General features: G+C 36.7%; 1 protein-coding gene across 5 annotated transcripts in view; it reads left to right on the forward strand.

Moving 5' to 3' along the window:
• Positions 1 to 24667, forward strand: part of LOC141539895 (alanine aminotransferase 1-like) — a 137254-nt gene that overhangs the window by 17691 nt on the left and 94896 nt on the right. Inside the window, exon 1 of one of the 5 annotated variants that reach the window (XM_074263309.1) lies at positions 20220 to 20324. The exons of the other annotated variants lie outside the window; for them this stretch is intronic. The gene's annotated coding sequence lies outside the window, so the exon portion shown is untranslated. Of the gene's footprint in view, positions 1 to 20219; positions 20325 to 24667 lie in introns of those variants that run through there. 5 annotated transcript variants of the gene reach the window in all.

Genomic DNA, 24667 nt, shown 5'->3' on the forward strand with positions numbered 1-24667 from the left:
GATGCATTGATCTTCTCCTCTAACTAGTATCTTAACCTAATCTAGTCTAAGTCTTTCTTTTTGGGGATTCTACCCAGTACTCAGGGATCAGAACCCACTGGTCTAGGTTTCAAGCTGTTATGAGAGCCTCTCCTTACTCTGTGTTCCCCAGGTTCTGGTTCTTATTCTCTAGCATGGTCAGTCCATTAGTTGAATTGAAAAATTGAAATAACTGTTAGTATCCAGGGCTATGAGCATTATCATTATCATGACCATGGAGATATGTGTGTGTAGGTATGCATGAATTTATCCTTTTAGTCTTCTACTGCTTTCACAGCTAGCTGTAGGGCACATAAATTTTCAGTGCTTCTAAAATGACATGATCCAGGAAGAAATCTGTTCCACTTTTTGCTCTGCTTCTTTCATAGGTAGGATCCCTGCTCTTTTCTGCTTTGGAATTGTGGCTTGAAATTAGGTAATGAGTTCTAGGGGAGGGAGTGGGGGAAAGAAGGGGAAAAGTTGGAATAAAAGATTTTGCAATTGTTGATGCTGAAAAATTAGCCATGCATATGTCTTGTAAATAAAAAGCTATAATAATTTTTAGGTAATGAGTGTCAGAAATGCTTGATGGTACTTATTCATACTCCCAGGATTAGTACAGGGATCTTTCAGGATGTTTCTGACCAGGTGTTTGATCTCCTTTCTGTTGGGCACTGAGTTGTTCCTTGCTGCCACCATATATAACCCAGTGCTGCTGCCATAACCTGGTTTCCTTTCTATAGTCCTCCTGCCCAGTCCCCTGACTCCCATTCCCACCCCCAGTGTCCAGAGACCTCTCTGTCTTAAATTCTTAAGCTACACTGGGTTGGCAAAATGACTGAATGACTTTTTCTTGACTTTGCTGCTCAGAATTTGGTTTCGTGTATTTTCTAGGTTGTTGTAGAAGAGAGGAGCCATGGCAAAAGTTGTACCCTCTTATTCTGTTATCTTATTCTGCTACTCCTTCCACTGCCTCAACATTTTTTTTTTTTGACAGGAACACCAGACATATATTAGAGAAATAATTTACCTAGATTTTAATAAAGAACTTTAGAAATTCATTCCTGCTTTAAGCATTTATGAATTTATGAAGCATTTAGATATGGGCTATATGATAGATGGATTTTGAACTTGTTGAATGGCTGGATTCAAAGAATAGTCATTGATAGTTCTTGTCTCAGTGATTTCAGTTTGATTTTTCTGTTTTAACATTTTTATCAGTGACTTGGTTAAATACTTAAATAGCATGTTTATCATATTTTCAGATGTCAGAAAGCAAGGATGAGGGTCACACAGCTAGGAAGTGTTAAGTGTCTGAGACCAAATTTGAACTCGAGTCCTCCTGAATTCAAGGCTGGTGCTCTATCCACTGAGCCACCTATCTGCTCCACCATAAGTCTTTAGGTAGGGCCATTTCAGAAAAGTATATGTGATAAATATTGAATAACTGGTTGCAGGTGGAGAGTAGAAGTGGTGATGTATGTATACACTTTTAGTTTATTCTACATTTATTAAAGTCTATAGTCATCCAAAAAATAAATCAAACTGAGTTAAAATATTTGCTGATTTTCATGATATAAATAGGTTGAAAATTAGATACTCAAGAACCTTTTTGAGCTGGTTTTAGCATATCTCTGGGCTTTTCATTTGGTCATGGTGTTCATTTGTTTCATCCGTGTCTTATTCTTTATAACACCTTTTGGGATTTTTCTTAGTAACAATACTGGAATAGTTTGTTTTTCCAGCTCATTTTATAGATGAAGAACTGAGACAAATAGGGCTCTGACTTGCCCAAGATCATCTAGCCAATAAGTGTCTGAAGCTAGATATGAACTCAGGAAGATTAGTCTTTCTGACTCTAGGCCTGGTACCCTATCCACAGAGCCACCTTGCTGCCTGGGCCTTTGGTATCCAAGCTCAGTTTGTCTTAGAAAAGAAAAACCTTTTCTTCACCATTCAATGAATGAACAAAAAACAGTCATAGAATTAACCATTCATGTTCCAAAATGTTCAGCTACTTCCAAACACATATACTCCTAAGGCTGTATGAACACTTTCCCCCTATTTTATACCTTACTTGATACTAATATTCAATTATCTCAGTAGTCCCTTTGGTCATGGCTGTGTGCAGCCAGTGTGCCATTGATCTGTGCTAGGCCTAAAGTCATGAAATCCTGATTTCAAATTTGGCCTCAGGCTCACTAAGTGTATAACTCTGGACAAGTCACTTTACCTTTGTTTATCTCAATTTCTTCAGCTGTAAAATGGACATAATAACACTACCTATAGAGTTGTTGGGAAGATCAAATGAGATAATATTTGTAAATTACTTAACATACTGCCTGTTACATAGTTGGTGTTATGTAAATGCTTGTTCCCTTCTCTTATATGATATTAATATCTGCCTTGCAGATACTTTGCTTTAGGAAGGTTTTTACTTTTGTTCTACAAAGTAAAAGAAAAAAATTACATTAACAGAGCCAGCAGGAACGTATAGTCTCTATGACTATATGACAATCCTTTACAAAGGTCTACTTATTCCTTACTCATGATTTTACGACTATATGTCAGTATGCACACAGATCATTCTTGCCAGGTTTTTATAGGGTTGAGAAAATTTACTCATGTGGATTGGTAGTTCCTGATGTTTATTTTTAATTAAAGTAGATCTTTCCCAGTACCTAACAGAATGCCTTTGGTGAATGCATAGAATGTAGATTTAGAGTCAGGAAGAGCTGACTTTGAGTGCAACTTAGATATTTACTAGCCCTGGGATCTCAGGAAAGTCACTTAACCTTTCCAAATTTTACTTTACTTAACTGTGAAATGGGAATGATAATCACATCTAAGCCATAAAGTTGTTGAGGAAATTAGATTGAGATAATATATGTAAGATAAGCTTTGATGTTATTATCACATTGTCTTGAATCGAATTGTGGTCTTTTTCCACCCTTTGAGTTAACTTGAAAGTTGATCTCTGAGTGCCACCAACATTGTAACATTCAATATGGATTTCTTCTACAATAGAAATTTGGTGCGCTGCAATTGCTTATCCTAATTCATTATTTTAAATGCTATTGCCATTTAATCACATAATGTCTCTGTTATAGTTGAGTTCAGATGTTTTATTTTATGTTATCACTTGTTAGTTTAATTTTCTATTCCTCATTCCATGATATTCTATTATATCAATACAGTACAGATTGTTCAACCATTCTCTAACTCATGGATAGATAGGTTTTGCCTCCCCTAGCTTTTTGTAATTACAAATAAAGGATCTATGGATTTTTTTCTCTAAAATAAATTTCATTTTCATTTCCAACCAATCAACAAGCATTTATTAGATGATTTCTATATACTAGGCACTTGTGCTAAATGCCTGGGATACAAAAAAAGAGCAAAGTTATAGCCTCTGTCCTCAAGGATCTTTTTTGTTCACTGATAAATACAAATATTCAAATATATAATTACAAGTGGGGTCACAGAGAGTTGGACATGACTTATATGACTGACCAAGAAAAGATTTAGGGATGCTAATATAGTTCTATTATAAATTGATCCGGTATTGGGATTTATTTTTTTTAGGCATGAGTTAAACAAATCATTCACAATTATTCTCTATGTAGTAGGAATTCTTTTTTTAAATCATAAACCCCTTTGGCAGTTGTAGGACCCTTTCTCAGAATTTTGCTTTTATTTATTTATTTGTTTGTTTGTTTGTTTTTGCTGAGGCAATTGGGGTTAAGTAACTTGCCCAAGATCATACAGTAACACTGTATGTTTTTAAATATGTATGTTTTTAAATACACAAAATAAATTACAGAAGATTACAGAGGAAACCAATTATAATGATACAGTAGCCAAACTATTAAAAAAGTTATGTACTTGACAAATATCAATATACTAGAACTTTTCCACATGGAAAGAACAGGGAAAAAAAAGAATGCATATGAAACCATAAAATCTGTATTATGTCAATTTTATCTATTGTTATGTTATTGTTTTTAGAATATATATTAAATTTAATGTAGTAATAACAACATTAATCTGCTTGTCTGTGTCTCCTGAACTTCTGAAGAACTTACATAATTGTTTTCTTTTTTTTTTTTTTTAATGAATTTTATAATTATAATTTTTTTTGACAGTACATATGCATGGGTAATTTTTTACATTATCCCTTGCACTCACTTCTGTTCTGAATTTTCCCCTCCTTCCTTCCACCCCTTCCCCTAAATGGCAGGCATACATGTTAAATGTGTTATAGTATATCCTAGATACAATATATGTGTGCAGAACTGAATTTCTTGTTGCACAGGAAGAATTGGATTCAGAAGGTAAAAATAACCTGGGAAGAAAGACAAAAATGAAAACAGTTTACACTCATTGCCCAGTGTTCCTTCTCTGGGTGTAGCTGATTCTGTCCATCCTTGATCACTTGGAACTGAATTAGATCTTCTCTTGTTGAAGATATCCACTTCCATCAGAATACATCCTCATACAGTATTGTTGTTGAAGTGTATAATGATCTCCTAGTTCTGCTCATTTCACTCAGCATCAGTTCATGTAAGTCTCTCCAAGCCTCTCTGTATTCATCCTGCTGGTCATTTCTTACAGAACAATAATATTCCATAACATTCATATACCATAATTTACCCAACCATTCTCCAATTGATAGGCATCCATTCAATTTCCAGTTTCTAACCACAACAAAAAGGGCTGCCATGTAAGGGGCCTTTAAATGGGCTGCGCCACAGTGCATCCTTGAGGCCCGGAAGTAATTTCTGTGGATATTAGGACTGCCTTGTAGGTGGGATCCTGTCCATTTTGAGATAGCTTCGTAATGGGTGACTCTCTGGCTGATTGGCTGTGTGTGTGACCTCACAGGCCCTATGTAAGCCCACTGCAGACAGCAGTCGCTCTCTTTAACCTGGCGTTCTTCACCCTGGCTTCCTAGCCTGGGTGGCCAAGCCAAGATGGGTAGCCAAAAGAGGTAAGGATTTTGGTAGTGAACACGTGGGTCTTCTGACCAGGTGTTCACTAGGGAACCAACAAGTCAGGGCATCAGTTAGTGCATTATGTGAGTAGGTATAATAAAGGCTTTTAAGATTACACGTGGCTGTTCTTGAGTGCGCTACTGGTTATTAAGCTATAGATTCAAGAGATTGTGGCCAGAGACCTTTGAAGGCCTCAGAGGAGGCGAGCCGGGTAGAGTTCACACTGCTAAGCACAGTGGTCAAAGGTACTCTGGTGGGTCTAGGACAGACTAGTAATTGTAACTGCCAGGAGAGCATGTTACACTGCCATAAACATTTTGGCACATACAGGTCCCTTTCTCTTCTTTAGTATTTCTTTGGGCATAATTGTTTTCATATTGCTCCTCCCATTAGACTGGGAATTCCTTGAGAATAGAGATTATTTTTTGCCTTTCTATCCCTAGTGATTAGCACAGTGCCTTCCTGATATATTGTAGGTGCTTAATAAATACATATTCAATTAGTATTAGGGTGGCTAGGTGGCAATGAACAGAGTTCCAGGAATGGAGTCAGGGAAGACTCCTTTTTTTTAGTTCAAATCTGGCCTCTGACACTTTATTAGCTGAGTGACCCTGGGTAAATCATTTAACACTGTTTGCTTCAATTTCCCCATCTACATAATGGACTGAAAAAGGAAATGGCAAATTGCTTTATTATCTTTGCCAAGAAAACCTCAAATGAAGAGTTGGACATAAACAAAACTACTGAATAACAGGGAAAAAAAATTAGCATTACTGATTCTTCTATGTATTTTTAAATGTTTATTTGACATTTTCCCTTTTCTATTACTTTTTAAAAATCACTCTCCAAATCCACTTCTTTATTTTTTCTCCCTCTCCCCTGAATTAAAAGTCCTACCTATAATTTAAAAACATAGTAAAGACGCCGATATTGTCTGAAGATGTATGTCTTATTCTGTGGCTAACTGACTGGATCACTACTGTCAAGAGGTAGGAAATTTGTTTTATCATTAGTTTTCTAAAGTCATGCTTGTTCCCTTAGTGCACTGATCAGAGTTCTTAAGCTTTTCAGAGTTGTTTTCCTATATGGTATTGTAATTATTGTGCACATTGTTTCTGCTTACTTTACTATATCATTTCATACAAGTCTCTGTCTTCTCTCTGAAACTGCCTTTTTTCAATTATTGGTCTTACCCTTTCTCCCATCATTTTGTAATTGCTTGTATATACTTATCTGTGAGCATATTGTGTCATGGTTCAGTGATTAATAGAGCTATCCCCTTAAAGACATGAAGAACCAGAGTTGGAAAGGATGGGATTTGCACCCTTGTATCCTATAACTGCTTGGTATCTTTCCAATAGAATGTAAGTCTCTTGAGGTCAGACTATTTTAATTTTGTATTTGATTCTGTATAACTGAAGAGCACAATGCCTGAGGGCTCATGCGAGTCTTGTAATAAATTTATGCTGATTAACAAATAAACAAGCAAAAATATAATGATTCCATTGTTTCATATGTAACAATGTATACAATATTTTATCTGTGTATTCAATATCCTACTCCAGTTATACCCTTTTTTTCTGTCATGATTACAGAATTGTATTAAATTATCTGTTTTGGTTTTTAGGTCTGTGCGTTTAAAAATTGACTCCAATTGCAATTTCCTTTTAGAATATTGTCATTTACATTGTTATAGTCAGTTAGTAAACATTTATTAAATTCCTGCTAAGGGCCAGGCACCATGTTAAATACTGGGGATACTGAGCGAGGCAAAAGACAGTCTGCCTTTGAGGTGCTCAAAATCTAATGGGGAAGATCATGCAAGTAACTATATAGGTATAATAAGGAAATAATCAACAGAGGAAAGACACTAGAATTAATAACAATTGGGAAAGATTTCTTGTAAAAGGTAGAATTTTAACAGGGATTTGAAGGGAACTAGAAGGCTAAGATGAAAATGAAGAGCATTTCAGACAAGGGTAGACAATCAGTGAAAATGCTTACATTCTTATTCTTGGAAAAGAAAGAAGGCCAGTGTCATTGCATTGAAAAGTACAGAGAGAGGTATGTGAAGAGAGTAAGAAGACTGGAAAAGAGTGGGGGTGGGGGCAGGGTTTTGTTTTGCAATGTTTTATTCACCAAACAAGATTTTCTGTTTGATTTTAGAGGTGATGGGGAACCACTGGAGTTTATTGGGTAATGGGATGATAGGGTCCAACCTGGGCAACTTGGATGACTGAACAGAAGATGGACTGGCATAGGGAGAGACTTGTGGTAGGCAGACCAACAAGCAGGCAATTGCAGTACTCTGGGCTCAAAGTAAGATGGGCCTTACCACAGTGGTGAGAGAAAGAAGTGGGGAGCAAAGGTGAAATTGACAAGCCTGGGCAACAAATTGGATATAAAGGGTGAGAGATAGTGAGGAGTCCAGGATGACATCTGGGTTCTAAGCTTGGATATGCTGTTCAAAATCTTGTTGTGTTTTTTTGGTTTTTTGGTTGTTTTTTTTTTTTTTTCTTTTTTTTTTTTGCTAAGGCAGTTGGCTTAAGTGACTTGTCCAGGGTCATACAGGCAGGAAGTGTTAAGTGTCTGAGGTCCAATTCTAATTCAGGTCCCCTGGCTTCCAGGCTGGTGCTCTATCCACTGCGCCACTTAGTTGCCCCTTAAAATATCTTTACAAGCAATTGGCAGTTTACAGGCAAGATTGGAGGTCAGAGATTGGAGTAGGTTATGCAGATTTGGGGATTCTCCACAGAGATTTATAGGAATTGATGAAATCATCAAATGAAATAGTATCGAGGTTTGAGAAGAGAAGAGGGCCCTGGATACTCATGGTTAGGAGTCCTAACCTGAATGAAGAAGATTGAGAAGAAACTGCCATATAAATAGGAAGAAGAACCATAGAAAACCTAGGGAGTAGAGAGTATCAAGGAGAAAAGGGGGATTGGCAGTGTCAAGGGATGCAGTTGCATCAAGAAGGATGAGGTCTGAGCAATTGCCATTTGATGAGTTAATTAAGAAGATGTAAAAGGATTGCCTTGAAGCAATGAGAGCCCAGTTGAGGCTAAGTAACACAAATTTGTAGTGAACTCAGTCATAATGGTTGTGTGATTTTCTTCATTTTTGTTCAGGGGTGTGTGTGTGTGTGTGTGTGTGTGTGTGTGTGTGTGTGTGTGTGTGTGTGTAGGGATGAAGCCTGCAGATATGATCCAAGACTGAGGCTTGATAGGACACAATAGGTAATGATTAAAAAAACAAAAACACTTTATAGAAGAGGACAGTGTAGAGTTGAACTGGTAAACCAATGGGTCAAACGATGAAGAAGAGTGTGGATAGTTGCAACAGTAATGACTAGGAAGAGAACTGAAGAGTCTGAAAAGGAAGCTCAGTATGGAGGAAGAGTAGGGTTTATGACTGAAAGGCAGAAGGAGAGATGGAAATCCAATAGATTGTGAACAGATAAAGGAACTTCAGAGTTCATGAAGTGTTACATTTATGAGTGATGCAACATCAAAGGTATAAACCATCTTTCAGGCCAAAGTAGGTTGGACGAGTAATATAAGGGAAATTATTAAGTTGATGAACTGGGAGGTTAGAATGTTTGAAGGAGTATTAATATATATGTATATTATATTCTTTGGTTCTGCTTATTTCATTCTTTACAACTTCATATCTATCTTTCCATGTTTCTCTAAATATTTGGCTCATTCACAAGTGAGGGATAGAAAATCTTATCCAAAAATGACTTCCCAGAGACCTCTAGAAGTAAAAAGCAGAAAAGTTGTTTATTTAACAAATTCTCATGAGAATGAGCAATTCCACCGTGAGGAGGGAAAGAAAGAAAGCTCACAGTATAAGGGCTAAAGAACTAAAGGAAGATATACAGTTTTTATAGGTTTAATTGCAAAAGGATTACATCATGAGTTTGGGGAACATTAAGGAATAGATGCCCCCCCCCCCCTTCCCCACCAGTTAATTGAATGTTATCATTCATGTCAAAAACAACAGATTCTCCAGTTCAGGGAAGAATCATACGTTAAACAATTAGCCACCTAAACATTGACAGCCTGGACAGACATAAATGTCATCAAAAAATCTAAGCAATTAGTAGCCTAAACATTGAACATACGTATGCAGGTCACAGAGACCTAGAGAAGATAGAATACAGAAAAGGAATTTAACATTGCTGTAGGTTCTTCACCATATCCTTATTTCATACTTGCTCCACACATTACTTTGCAGTAATATTCTATTACATTCATATCCTGTAGCGTTTTTTTTTTTTCAGTTCTTTCCCAACCAATGGGCTACTACTTTGTTTCTTTTTGTTTGCTATGAATAATTGTTGTGCTATGAATAATTTAGTATATATTAGAGTATCTGATTAATTTTTTTTAGCTATTTCTTCTTACTGAATAATTAATTATTAGATATATAAATGTTTACAGTGACACACTCTCATTTTGGTTATAGTCTTTTAGAAAAATATGTTTTTTGATGATTTTAGGTTGAATTTGACTTTTTCTGATATCATCAATGACATTCCCACATTTTTTGATTTCAGTCATAGTATGGTACATTTTAAACTACCTTTCCTGTATAATTCAATTCAACAAATAATTATTTCTCATTTAAATTGAACAACATTTTTGATTTTATTTTATAATATAATAGTTTATTTTTTAATCACTTTAGTTCATTTATATTTAACATTATAATTGTTAAGTTAACGTATCATTCTTTTTTTCCATTGCTATTCACTTTGTTGGAATGAAATCCATACATTTTTATTATTATTTCTGTTGTTTACCCAAATCTAACAAAATTACCCTAAATAAAATTCCTCTGTTTTCTCCTAATACTTTATTTGTAAGTTCTTTTAACTTAAATTTCCCTTTGTCCAAAGCTAGAAGTTTATTTTGGTATTACTGTAGCCCCACCCTTTTTCCCATTATTTTTTCCCTTTTCTGGTTTCTATGGTTTAGTCAATATAATGCTTGTAGAGTTCCTGTATTTTGTTAGCAACTGGTTTATCTTGATTTGCAAACTATGAGGCTTTTAAAACAATGCTTATCTTTTTGGCTTAGAAGCTGAAGAATTTGGCTTAAAGGCTGAAGAATTTAGCTTTGAGTGAATTTGTTCTTGGACTCCCTTGAAGTACTTATGTCCTTCTGCTAAGTTTTCAAGGTTCAAAAGTCCATCTATTGTCTTTGCCAATCAATATCCAAGCATTTATTAAAAGTGTGTTGAGCACTATCAGATACCAAAGATACAAAGATTAAAAAATAAAAGGTATAATTTTTGGGGGGAAGGGGTGGAGAAGCACAGTAATATATGAGTAGGAGTGGAGGTGGCTGATAATAATAGCTAATGCTATTATGTAGGGCTTAAAGGTTTTCATAGTACTTTGCATACATTCTCTCATTAGATCCTAGTGCCCGGGACACCAAGAGATTAAATGATTAAATGATGATTAAATGATAAAAAAAAAATCTCCTGGTGTCCCAGGCACTAGGATCAAATGACCTGTCCTGGGTCCCACAGTCCTTGTGTCAAAGGTTTTCCTGATTCCAAAGCCTGCTCAGTATTTACTGTACTATCCTATAAAACAACATATCTTAATGTCAGTAAGTCTACAAGCATTTATTAAGCTTTACCTTTCCTATTTGCTAGGCACCTTGCAAAATGCTAAGAATACAAATCTGAGTAGAAAGAAGGCCTCAGCGGGGAAAGCACTCTGCTTGGAGCAGGTAGAGGAATTCTTAAGTGCATTCTGAAAAAGAATGAGACTTGGATGGAAGGGTCTATTCAACTGGGGGGGGGGGACACAGGGGAGGAGAATACATGTAATTTCCAGTGAGAGTTTGAAGATCTTGTACTTGGCAGAAGAAACCTGTCCTGCCCTCCCTTCCCCTTTTTTCCCCCCACTTGGTGGTGGTGGAGGGAAAAGAATCACTTAGGTTTAGGCTTGCCTTAAGTCTTGGGTCTCCACAAAAGAAATTAAAAATAGACTCAGTGCACAGTACAAATATACTTGGAGACAACTATCTATTTTCTCTATACAAAAGAAGTGTTTAAAACGCTGAAATTTGTAGACACATTGACAAAACTTGTCACATGATACACAGTGACCTACAACTCACATATTTTCTGGGGGGGAAGGGGGGTGATTTTTAATACGTTAAACAGTGAAAGTTTCTGGTCCTGTTAAACAATCATTTCATCTTTGATCATGAAGGAAGCTCCTTGGCTTCCTTCAAGACTTGGCTCAAATCTTATTTAACATAGGAATTATTTCCTGATTCCCCTTATTCCTGATGGATATTATATTCCATCCATTCTGTCTCACTCTTGTGTGTATATAGTTGTTTGCACATTGTCTTGCCCTCATAGAGGGCAAGAACTATATTTTTGTTTGTCTTTGTATCTTATTTTTTGATTGACCTTAGAGTCTGAACAACTCCATAGAGGGTCATATCATTTGGCTAATGAGAACATGGCTTGGATTCATCTTCCTCTTAGTCATTTTCTCATATGGCAAAAATTATAGCTTCAGAGAGCACCTTTGGTGCTGTGGGACTGATAGAAAGGAACTCTGCATCTTTCAGATTTGTAAGGTTGTCTCCAAAACTGAAAATGTCCTTAGGGTTTCTGTTCTGTCCTCTAGGTCCAAAGAAAGAAACTGCAGAAGGAGAAGTTCACACTTAATGGGGGATCAGTACTTGCTTTGTGAAATGACCCCTGTAGGCCATCTCTGCATATTCCATGGGATGTGCTTTAGCCCTAATTAATTTATTTGTAGCAAGATTATTTATGATAGTGGCCAAAAAAAGGGGAAAAAAAGCCAATCCTTTAAAACTTCAGAATAAGTTTGAAAGAAATAATATAATTCAATTCAACAATTCAACAATTAAGTATCTACTATTGTGTCAGGCACAGTGCTGATGCTGACGATACAAAAGTAAAGTAGAAACAAATTGAACAATTGGAGCACTTAAGCTTTTTTCAAGAGTAGGAATAAAAATACTGATATTTTACAGTTTAGATCATAGGTTTGCTGCAATTCCAACAGATTATTTTATAGAAGTAGATGAATTTTAACAGTAGATTAAACTACTAGTTCTTCGATTTCTTATTGTGTCTTTCTGAATACTCTAACTATATAATGATGCCATCTATAAATATGATCTCTTCATTAATATTTTAATTTCCTTTTCATGGCTGTTGCCTTAGTTGTTGTTTCTAAAACAGTGTCTACTTGAACTTATGAAAGTGAGTAACCGTATTTTGAGATTTTTTTTTTTAAAGAGGAAATGCTTGAAATAGTTTTCCAACATCTGTAAGATTAAGGGTGGTTTTAAAACATGCCTTTAAAAACTGCTTTAGAGAAAAATCTTGTTGACCATAAGTGGATTCTTTCATTAAAGACTGTTTCCTCTATTGATATAATGTTTATAAGATTTTGGGAGTAAAATTTATTGCATTCATTGTTTTCTTATACATAATTCATTAAATTACCCTTGGATTCTTAGTACAAACTCTGATCAAAGTGAATAATTTTTTGATGTCTTGATGTATTCTGTTTATTGTATTTTTGCAATATTAATTAAATTGATCAATATTTTCCTTTTTCATCCTTGTCTTTACAATTTTTGTCAAACAAAGCTGTTCTGTTTCATAGAAAGAATTTGATAGTGTGCTATCTTTTTCTATATTAAGGTATGGCAAATTTAATAGGAATTACTTGTAAGTTTTTTTGAGAGTTTGAAAAAATTCCCTTGTGACTATGTTTCTGATCCCCTTTTTTACATGGAAGCTTATTTTTATTTATTTATTTATTTTATTAAAACTTTTTATTTTCAAAAAATATGCATGCATTATTTTTTAACATTGACAGTTGCATAGCCTTGTGTTCCAAATTTTCCCCTCTTCCCCCCACCCTCTCTCCTAGATAGTAAGCAATCCAATATATGCTATACAATATTCAATATATGTAAACATATTTATATAATTATTTTTTTAAAAATTTTTTTATAATATTATCCCTTGTATTCATTTTTCCAAATTATCCTCCCCCTCCCTCCACTCCCTCCCCCCCATGACAGGCAATCCCATACATTTTACATGTGTTACAATATAACCTAGAAACAATATATGTGTGTAAATACCATTTTCTTGTTGCACATTAAGTATTAGATTCCGAAGGTATAAGTAACCTGGGTAGATAGACAGTAGTGCTAACAATTTACATTCACTTCCCAGTGTTCCTTCTCTGGGTGTAGTTTTTTCTGTCCAACATTGATCAACTGGAAGTGAGTTGGATCTTCTTTATGTTGAAGATATCCACTTCAGTCAGAATACCTCTTCATACAGCATTGAAGTGTACAGTGATCTGGTTCTGCTCATTTCACTCAGCATCAGTTGATGTAAGTCTCTCCAAGCCTCTCTGTATTCGTCCTGCTGGTCATTTCTTACAGAGCAATAATATTCCATAACCTTCATATACCATAATTTACCCAACCATTCTCCAATTGATGGGCATACATGGAAGCTTATTAATGATTTATCCAATTTTTTTTCCCTCTAAGATTAAACTACTTAGGTTTTCTTTTCCTGTTTTATCAGTTTGGGTATTATGTATTTTGGGAGATTTTCATGATTTCTTTTAAGTTTCCATGTGTATTTTGCCAGAATAATCTCTAGTAATTTTAAACATTTCTTTTGTATTTGTTGTGATTTTTCCTTCCAAACTTCTAATTAATATTTACATAGCGCTTTAAGATTTGTAAAGTGCTTTACATTTATGATTTGATTTGATTTATCTATTGAAGTAGATGCTATTATCCCCATTTTACAAAAGAAGAAACAGACTGAGCAATTAAATAAATGACTTGCCAGGTCACACAACTAGTAAGTGTCAGAGATCTTCCTGATTCCAAATCCAGCCCTTTCTTAGCTTTGCTTAGTATCAGTAATGTATGCTAGCTATTAAAAACAAAACTGTATTTTGAGTGAGAGGACCTGAGTTTGAATTCTGGCTTTTAGTATATAATCTGTGTACAATACAGAATACTGTATAATAGTATAGAAAAATACAGACTACTTCATTTTTTTTCCTCATCTGTAAAAAAAAAAAAAAAAAATGAGAACATTAGACTAGATAACTCTCAAAACTGCCTTCTAGTCCTAAGTCTGTTACCCTCTAGTAAGACTTCTTGGCCAGAATTGGAATCTGGCCTTTCCACCTCTGAGAATGAAGGTGGGATATTTCAGGCATAGGAAATGAGGCAGAGACCCTGAGAGGACATATTGGGAATAAATAACACTAGAAATCAAATTGTATTAATCAGAGTGCACAAGTATTTTGGCTTTTGTTGTGAAAAGGGGATGGCCATAAGGCCAAAATCAGAAGTTTGAACTTTTTAGTCTCTACTCCATAGGGAACCTTTGGAAGTTTTTTGAGGAGGGATATAAAAGGATCTGAATAAAACCAAAAACTGGCCTGGATGTTTGTGAAGATTTAATTGGAGAGGAGAGTAAGCTTTACATGTGTTAATTATTTGAGTCTCAAAACTCCCTCAGAAGGTAGGTAGCACAATTGTTGTTGTTTGCTATAAAGAGGAAATTAACCCAAACAAGTGCAGTCAGTTACCCAAGGTAACATAACCAGTTGAATACTGTTAAGATTATAGGATTTAGAGCTAGAAACTCTCCAACCCACTTCTTTTGTGAATGAGGAAACTGAGGCCCCAAACTGTCAAACTCTACATGTATTATCTGATCTTCACCACAATTCTGTGAGATAGGTGATATTATTATCTCTATTTTACAGATCACAAAACTGATTTGTCCAGTATCATATAGCTAGTAAATGTCTGAAGCAGAATTCAAACTCAGAATATTCCTGACTTAACAATTATAGCATTAAGAGATAATAGAATTTTCTGTAAAAACCCAAATTGTTCAGACTTCAATCTGCCTGACCTAATAGCTGCTACTGAAATGTAATAGGTATTTAGTAATGCTTGTTCTGTGAACAGCCCTCGTGCCAGGCACTGAATGGAGTGGGTGTGGCATCTCAAAGACATGAGACTTGGGGAAAAGATTACAATGCCAGGAGCTTGAACTTGGTCAGCCAAGTTGGAAACCTTCAGTGTCTGACTTACACAATTGTTGATTTCAAGATGGAAGAGAGTTCATAGGTTATCTAATTAAAGGTCCTTGTTTTATAGATGAGGAGACTGAGGAGGAGAAAAATTAAATTACTCACCTGGATCACATCAGAGAGTAGGGAGAACTAGGATTTCCACCTAGGGTTTCTGATTGCAAATTTATTGCCTTTTCATTGCCTTATCCTATATAATATGGTAGAGATACCAGATATCTAGGTCCTCAGATAGGTAACGCAAGTGTTCTACTGAGAAAGTGAGAATAGGATACCAGGCTTAGGAGCCTGGGAAACAGATCCAGAGATGGGAAGATACTTGTTCAAAATCAAATTAGAATAAGTTAGAGCAGAGACAGGACTGGAACCCAGGTCTCCTGACTTTCCATCCATTATTTTTTCCATGATGGCTAGGAACACAGTGGATAGAACATCTGGCTTGGAGTCAGAGGAAGACTCATCTTCCTGAGTTCAAATATGGCCTCAGATATTTGCTAGTTGTGGAACTCTGGGCATGTCACTTAACCCTATTTGCTCCAGTTTCCTCATTTATAAAATGAGAAGGAGAAGGAAATGGCAAATCACTGTGGTATTTTTCAAGAAAACCGCAGACGGGGTCACAGAGAGTTGGACATGACTGAACAACAAATCTGTTTTTGCTTTTTTTTTTTTTTTTTTTTTTCTTCTCTATCAGTTCTGATATTCTTGTCATAACCAGATTCAGTGTGGTGTAAGAATAGACACAAGACTTAGAGTCAGAAAACTCTTTTTTTTGGAATTTTGACTATGTTCAAGCTAGGTCATTTTAGGAATGTTATAACTTCTTGGCCTCAGTTCGATCATTTGTAAAATGGGGACAATAATATTTGTACTATTTGCTTTATAGCATTTTGAGCATCAATGAGATATGTAAAGAACGTTTGTAAGCAAAACAGTTATACAAATAGATACTATTAATAATTCTGATATATTGAGTACCTAGCACCAGCCAGGACCCAGTCACTTAACTTGAAGAGTTGTTTTCCTTTAGTCCAACTAGAATCAAGGATCATAGAGTTATAGCTTAAAGATTTAGCCCAACCCCTTCATTTTTCAGATGAGGAAATTGAGGCCCAGAGAGATCAAGGGACTTGCTCCTGGTCACACAGATAGTAATAATCATGGACAGTATTAGAATCTAGGTCCAGAGTTAGTGCTCCTTCCACTAAGACTCCTGCCTCAATTATATTTAACAAATATTTATTATGCTAGGCTGAAAAATAAATTTCCCTTTTATCTCATCAGTTGATAACTGCTTCCTTGGTCTTCCTGCTCTACAGGCCATATTTTACTTCAGTTCTCTCTTGGATTCCTGGCACTTCTTTCTAGTGGGAAGAATTTCTTCTGTTTTCTATCTGGGGTACAGTTTAATCTTTCTTCATCTCTTTCCCTAATCCAACCTGTGCCTTGTCAGTATTTTACTATATGTCTCCTGGTAGGATTGTGATAATCAGGTTGTCCAGGGTTTGTCTGAGACAGCTCCCCAAAAGTCAGTGAAGTATCCCATGGCCGGCTAACCAAACCTTTCTTACTTATTAGCACAAAAGCTCAAGGCTGAAGCCTTGAGCCTGGCAATTGAAATCTCATCTACCTACATCCACTTTTTTTGATCCTTTATTTCAAGATTCTGTTTCCAGAATGTTTGTGGGAGATATTCTAGATCAGGGCTTCTTAAACTTTTTCCACTTGCAACCCCTTTTTGCCCCTAGAAAATTTTACATCATGCTAGGCATATAAGTATATAAAATAGTTATACAAATAAAGCATTTACTCATAATAATTCATAATTTTGCAATCTTGAGACTCCTATTATGGGGTTATGAACCACATTTTAAGAAATGGTTCTAAATGGTTCTGAGAGCTTCAGGCTTGGCTGAATCCCCTTTTCTCTCCCTTGCCTCTTCTGGACCTTGAGTAAAAATAATAATAGTAATAAAGTGAAAAAAAGATAATATATTTTTTAGCAGTTCAGTCTGAAGAATGCTTTATATATTTTGTCTTTGTTGCTATTGTTCATTTGTGTGTCTGACTCTTCATGACTCCATTTTGGGGTTTTCTTGGCAAAGATTTCTTCTTCAGCTAATTTTTCAGATGAGGAAGTAAGGCAAACAGGGTTAAATGCCTTACTCTCCTCCCTCCTTATTGAAACTTTACAACTATTTTATAGGAATAGATATTGGCAGCTAGGTAGAATAGTGGATAGAGTATTGGGTTTAGAATCAGGAAGACTGAAGAGTTCAAATCCAGCCTCACATGCTAACTGTGTGAACTTGGGAAAGTTACTATTTGCCTCAGTTTCATCATCTGTAAAATGAGTGGAGAAAGAAATGCCATTTGGGGTCCCAAAGAGTTGGCTGTGACTGAAACAAGTGAACATTTTATAGATGAAGAAACTGAGGCTTAGAGAAGTCAGATGTCAGGGGCAGGGTTTTAATCCAGGTTTTTCCTGACCTACAGTCCAGAATTTCACTCACTATAGCGAACTGCCTCTAATCATATTAAACTTCCTTATCCTTGTTCCTATATAAACATGCCAGTTGTATGAGGGACTCCCAGGGCATGTTGCTGACTGATCCTTAAAACTCTCCTATGATGTTATTCTGTACTTTGGTAGGTCTTTAGTAGTGGAAAAGCATAAGTTATGTAGACTGTAGGGAAAAGGGGAAGTGGCAACTATCAGGAGATACTTGGCCAGTGATGCCAAGACTTCATATGGTGTGTTTTTCCATTAGATTGTAAACTTCTTGTAGCCAGAGAATGTCTTCTTGTATTTGTATCTCCAGTACTTAGCACAGTGCCTTGCTTGATAAAGCCTTTTTGATTGACAGTTGACTATTGAAAAAGATAAACAATTGTTTTAAAAAAGTGAATTGATGCTGAGTGAAGTGAGAAGAACCAGGAGAACACAGTACACAGTCACAACAAAATTATGTGATGATCAGCTGTGAAGAATTTGGCTCTTCAATAATGAGGTGATTCAAGGCAATTTCAATAGACTTGGGATGGAAAATTCCATTTGTATCCAGAAAGAGAAGTTTAGAGATTGAACATAAAGAATAGTATTTTCATCTTGTTTTGTTTTTCTTTCTCATGATTTTTTTCTTTTCTGATTTTTCTTGCACAATGTAGAAAATATGGAAATATATTTAAGAGAATTGCACATGTTTAACCTATATCAGATTGCTTGCTGTCTTGGGGAGGGGAGAGTGAAGGGAGGAAAAGAGGGAGAAAAAATTTGGAACACAGTCTTATAAAAATGAATGTTTCAAGTTATGTTTACATGTATTTGGAAAAAAATAAAATGTTATTGAAAATTTTAAAAAAGAAAGAAAGAAGGGAAGAAGGGAGAAAGGGAAGAAGGAAAAAAAAATCAATCTAAAATGGAAAGTCTCAGGTGCTCAACATTTTTATCCATAATTTGAATAAGAACCTGACAGGCAGATCAGACTTGGAGAAGACACAAAATTGAAAGGATAGCTAACATTGGATGACCAAGTCTAAATCAAAAAGATTTCAATAGCTTAGAATGGTGAGCTTTATTTTATAAAGTTGCCTAAAAGTTGCCTTTTGGACATAGATGTGTCTGACACATTAGGTGCTTAATAAATACTTTATTCAGGATAGGAGAGATGGGATGGTTATGTAAACAAGTTTTAGGGTATTTAAATTTAATGTGAATCTGCAATATTACATGGCTGTTGATATTCCCCCTACTCTTTGATCAAGTCAGATCACATATGGAGTGTTCAGTTCTAGGTACTCATTTTAAGAGGGATACTGGTAAACTGGACAAGATCCAGAAGATGACTAAGGTGATAAGGGAATAGAATGCCTTTATATAGCACTTTAAAGTTTGCAAAGTTTTTTATTTGTTTTCTTTTTTTTTTTTTAACATTTATTATCTTGTTTTATCCTTGCAAATCTAGGAAATAGTTGCTATTATTATCTTAATTTTACAGATAAGGAAGCTGAGGCAGGCAGGTTTAAGTGACTTACCCAGGGTCACAGAACTAATAAGTATCTGAGGCTGAATTTGAATTCAGGTTTCCTGACCCCAGGTCTGGTGCTCTATTCATTGTGCCACTTAGCTTTCTCTAATTAGGTTAAGTAACATTTATTGGAGGGTTTAGCTATAGGGCAGATGGAAAGGCCCAGTAGACTTTAGGAAGCAATGACTGGAAATAGTAAGATTCAGTAATTCCTCATATTACATATTATCAAGACTGTAGTTAGTGAGTTGTCATATTACTTTAAGGAAGAAAGAAAGGAAGAAAACAAGTATTAAATACTTATTTTGTGTCAAATTCTGTGCTATATAATAACCTCTTTTGATCCTCACAACAACTCTGGTAAGTGCCATTATCCCCATTTACAGTTGAGGAAACTTAGATAGATTAGTTAAGTGACTTGCTCAAAGTCACACAGCTATTATTTAAAATTGGATTTAAATTCAGGCTTTCACAACTCTTGTCCCAGCAACATATCCAATGTATCAATTAGGGACTCTTGAGAAAGTGGTAGTTGTTCTAAGGTCCGAGTGCAGTCAGTTATTTCAGGTGGGATTGGGGGTGGTTAGAGTCAGCATCCAGATGGGAAAAGGGTATTCAGTATTTGGTAGGAATTGGGAAATAAAGACTAGGGTTGGCTGGGATGAAGGGCTCCTTTAAATCTTTTTGGGCTGAGACCTTGGGAGCTCATTGAGATCTGGACAGTTAGCCCATAAGCCTTTTATTGAGCACCTAATATGTGTGTGGGGAGGTAGGAGTAATATAAGGATTTTGGATCACTGTAAAAATTGGGTAGAAGGGCAAGGAGCCTGGGAATGTATAGTAGTGAGCCTTAAGAATTGGAGCCATTCTGGGCAGGCAGACTTACTCCCTTCTATCTTTCTTACCTCTAGGAGGTCTGGGCTGAGCTCAGAACAGGCTTTCATTAAAACTGCTGCACTTAGAATGCCTTTCTCATCTGTGAGTTAAGGAGATTATCTTTGTTTGAAATTCCAGGGAGCCTGGGAGGAGGATTTGTTAGCAGCACTTGCCTTCTCTCTTCTGTCTAGGCAGTGGAGCTGGCCTGATCTGGATTGGGCTGGCTGAAGGCTCTTTGCCATGGTAAGTGTAGAATTTTCAGTGCTTTCTTGGGCAATGTGTGGCCCTAACCATGAGGACTGGGATTAGGCAGAGGGTTGGTGCCTGGCAGCATAGTGTTGAGGGAACCAGCTGGAAGGAAAAGTAATAGACTAAGACTAGGTAGGGGGGAGCTTGGCTAGAATAGGGCTGACCAGATATGAGACCTGATCAGCAGCATCACTCAAAAGAAGGGAGCATTGTCTTCTTTTCTTTGCTCACTCTGGGAAGGAAGCCAGTTTCAAAGTTTTATGTGACAAGTCTGCTGGACTGGTCTGTGATGGCAAGGAATGGGTGGGTGGGTTCTTCTGCATGAAAAATTGGTCCTGGGATTCTTGTCTGTGGTGTGGGATTAGTAGCCTTTCTTAGGGACAGGAAGTGCTGTTTATTTTGGTTGTTGATACCTTCCTATTTAATATCATCACTTTCCCAGGAAGCTTTGATCTGGAGTGAGGAGCAGAAGAGAAGTGAGGTAGGTTATTTTAGAGGCAGAATCTGAGGTCTGGGAGGTTCTGAGAGGAAATATGTAGAATATTAGGTTCATAGGATAAATGTTTTGAAATAACAGATGAGGGGGCAGCTAGGTGGTGCAGTGGATAGAGCACCAGCCCTGAATTCAGGAGGACCCAAGTTCAAATGTGATCTCAGACACTTAACACTTCCTAGCTGTCATTAACCCCAGCCTCAGGAAAAAGAAAAAAAAAAAAAAAGAAATAACAGATGAGAAATTCTGGGTAGTTGGGAGGCAACAAGACTGTCTTGGACAGGAGCTAGAAATGTTTTATGGGTTTTGGGGCTTTCACAGGCAGATGAAGGTGTAGGGTAAGGTATAAGGGTAATGTTTTTCCTCTCCTTTCCTTCAGATGCTCCCAGTTCACTTTTATCCCTTGTTCAGTGGGTTTCTGTTTTCCCATTTTGTGAAGGAAAGAGGTTAGACTAAATGATCTCAAGCCTTTTGCAATTCAATTCATCAAACATTTACTAAGCACCTTCTTTAGGGCTCTGGACCATGGACAAAGGATAAAAAACAGCCCAGGCTTTGCCCTTAAGGAGCTTACAATCTTTATTACATGCCCACTATGTGTTAGGCACTGATCCAGTCACTAGGATACAAAGACTAAAGTGAAAAGTAGTCCCTAACCTCAGGGAATTTTCATTCTACTAGGGAAGTGCTGCCAGTAAATAGTTAAGTATGATACCCTAAGGAAGGAGAGAAGACTTACATCTAGGGGGAAATCAGGTGGCACATGCTGAGTCTTGAAGGAAGCCTATGATTCTTGGAAGTAGAAATGAAAGGATTACACATTTCATGTGTGGAGAATTGGAGTATGCAGTCCAGACTATGTAAAGGCATGGAGATGGGAAATGGAGTGTCATATTCTTGAAACAACAGGGTGGTCAGTCTGACTGGTTACATTTTGTTATGAGGAAAAATCTAACAGCTGTCTACAAGTAGGAGGGGATTTTTGTGGAGGTAGTGGGTTAGTATGTTCCCCTTCTATCTTTCACTCCTTGTTGTTCAATCATGTTTAATTCTTTATGATCCTGTATGGGGGTTTCTTGACAAAGACACTGGAATGTTTTGCTGTTTCCTTCTCCAGTAAATTATGTAAACAGGTTAAGTGACTTACCCAGGATCATACAATTAGATTTGACTCCTTTATGTGGTACTCCAACACTGAGACTCTCAGTTTAGAGTACATACTGGGGAGTGGGGTGAAATAAAGGTGGAAAGGCAGACAAGAGTCACATTGTGAGGATCCTTTAGTTCTGTGATAAAGCAAAGCAGAACCACTGAAGAGAATCAGATTTTCTTATTGGCACCTATCCAGAACATGAGTTGGAGAAACTGGAGTCAGGAGATCAACCAGTTAGACTTTAAATGCAAACTTTGATTGTATTAGCTGGACCTTGGGCTTAAACTTTCACTATTTTCTTAGCTATCTGAAATTCTGAATAAATTAAACATCCAGTTTCTTTACTGTCCTAGCCCCTGAGCTAACCTGGCTTTTTAGGTTTATACATTTTTTGTAACATATCATTATATATATAGCATTGTGTATTTTGTCATCTATTTAAAGAAGTTATATCTCCATTTTTCTGTAATGTTCTTCTCTAGAATATAATGTTCTCTGGGAGCAGGTTTCTGGGGGGGCTTCTGGAGGCAGCCTTCATTTCAGTTCAGTTCAATAATCACCCCAAATGCAGCCAGGAGCTAAAAGTTTAGATCTTTTATTGTCTCCTTCAAAATAGCCGGGTTAGCTTTTTTAGAGGCCTATCTCTCTCTTTGATTCCGAGAGCTCTTGCCACTAGTCCTTTGTCTCTTCCAGCTTCTACCTCTAGCTCCCTCTGAATCCAAAGCCTCCAGCCAACACAAAGGTGGGAAATGGAATGAATCTGTCTCCGCCTCTGAGAGTGGCCTTGTAGGTCTGGCCCTAAGAGCTTCTTGCTTATATGATATACACTAAGTATACTCCAATCATTATATCACTAGGAAACCATTATTTGTTGTAGGATTAAATCAATGCTAAATTGGATTTAACCATTGCCTCTTCAATTCCACTTAGTACCTTGTTTCAAATTCTGACCCATAACATCTCCTTATAGGATCAGATCAATCATACTGAACCATGCTAAATTAGATAATTATTGTCTCTATCAATTCCACTGTCTTAGTACCTTGTAAGAATCATAACATCTCCTGCTTTCTTTTGATTTAGAACATAGGTGGTCATGACTTCCTTGACTTCTCAAGGAGCTGAGAACCCAAAAAAAGAAGGTCATCACGCCTTCCCTGAATGCTCAAAAAAGGAGTGAAAACACCATAAAAAGGAGATGATCATGCCCTCCCTGACATCTCAGGAAGAGAGATGAAACCACCAAAGGAAATGGGAAATCAAATTAGATTAGCAGGTTTCTGAAGAAGCTCACTCTTAAAACAGGTGTACATAAATCTATCACTATGGGAAGTTGCGATGGTCCGGTTTAGCTCCTCTGAAGGGCTCAGAATAAGTCCTTGTCAGGATAAGGAAAAGTCCTTGCCCCACGTTGTGGACGCCAATATGTAATGTGCTGTTGTCTCCCGAAGCTGCCGATCCCTCTCTGGGAGGAGATCTGCTTTGTCAACTCAAATCTCTAGGTCAGATTCTTCTTCCTACAGAGAGCAGCCTGAAGTCTGGTCCAGAAAACAACTGCCTTTTTCTTCCAGAGCTGCCCTCTTTATCCTCCCAGAGAATGGGCATGGGATAATGCAAGGGGTTCTGGGAAGAATTACTTCAACCAGTGAACTTGCTCCTCCTAAGCATGCAAGCTCTTCCCCAGGAAAGGCCAGACTTAGCCGACTTAGCACTTAGTAAGAACCTAATATCTCATTATCTCATTAGCACTTAGTAAGAACCTAATAGGAAGTATTGCACATAATTACATAAGTTATAAGTACATAGTAACATAACACAGACTAGTAGTGATGTAACAAATAACATGAATCAACATGAAGAATTATACATGTCCATGAGTCCTAGAAATAGTCCAAAAGGAATCTATTGTCCATCAGTTCATGTGCCAGGAATCCAATAATTCCTGCAAGTTTTGATGTCCTGCAATAGTCTCATCAACAATTTTTCATCTCAAGGAATCCAATGATTCCTGATGGTTTTCAAGTCCTGCAACAGTCTTTTATCAACAACTTTTCATCTCAGAGAAGCCAATGATTCCTGCAGATTTTGTTCTTAGGTTTTCTCCTTTGTTTCGAGGTTATTCTCTTTTTCTGTCTCTCTTTGACAGACAAAGCGAATACAGCTCGTTGGCACCCATCTGATTCTTTCTCTATCTATAGAAATACAAGCAAACCCCCTCCCTCAAGCAGTTAACCTATCTGGTCCCTTCCATTCACCACTTTCTGGATCTCTCCACATTACCTGGTGATTATCTTTAGATAATGGAGCTGCTCACATTGGACACTTCCCTTCTGGTGGGTTATAAAATCTGTCTGCTGGAGCTAGTGCATCTTTGTCAAAAATTTAAAAATTAATGGTATAGAGAACTAAATTTAAAAGTTCTCTAGGGTTACCTGTGGCTCCCTCTTTCTTTTGTTTTTGGAAGAGTGTCTTAATGTCTGTTTCTTCTCTCTACTATTGCCTGACCTTGAGGATTAAAAGGAATGCCAGTGGTATATAAAATCTTATACCGTACACAAAAGTGTGCAAAATGTTTAGAAGTATCTGCAGGTCCATTATCTGTTTTTATTGCTTGTGGCACACCCATAATTGCAAATTCTGCCACATCCACGTTAATTTTCTCTCTTTACCTCTTAAACTTTTATAACTAGA

Source organism: Sminthopsis crassicaudata, chromosome 1, assembly GCF_048593235.1.
Source record: "Sminthopsis crassicaudata isolate SCR6 chromosome 1, ASM4859323v1, whole genome shotgun sequence".
Lineage (NCBI taxonomy): Eukaryota > Metazoa > Chordata > Mammalia > Dasyuromorphia > Dasyuridae > Sminthopsis > Sminthopsis crassicaudata.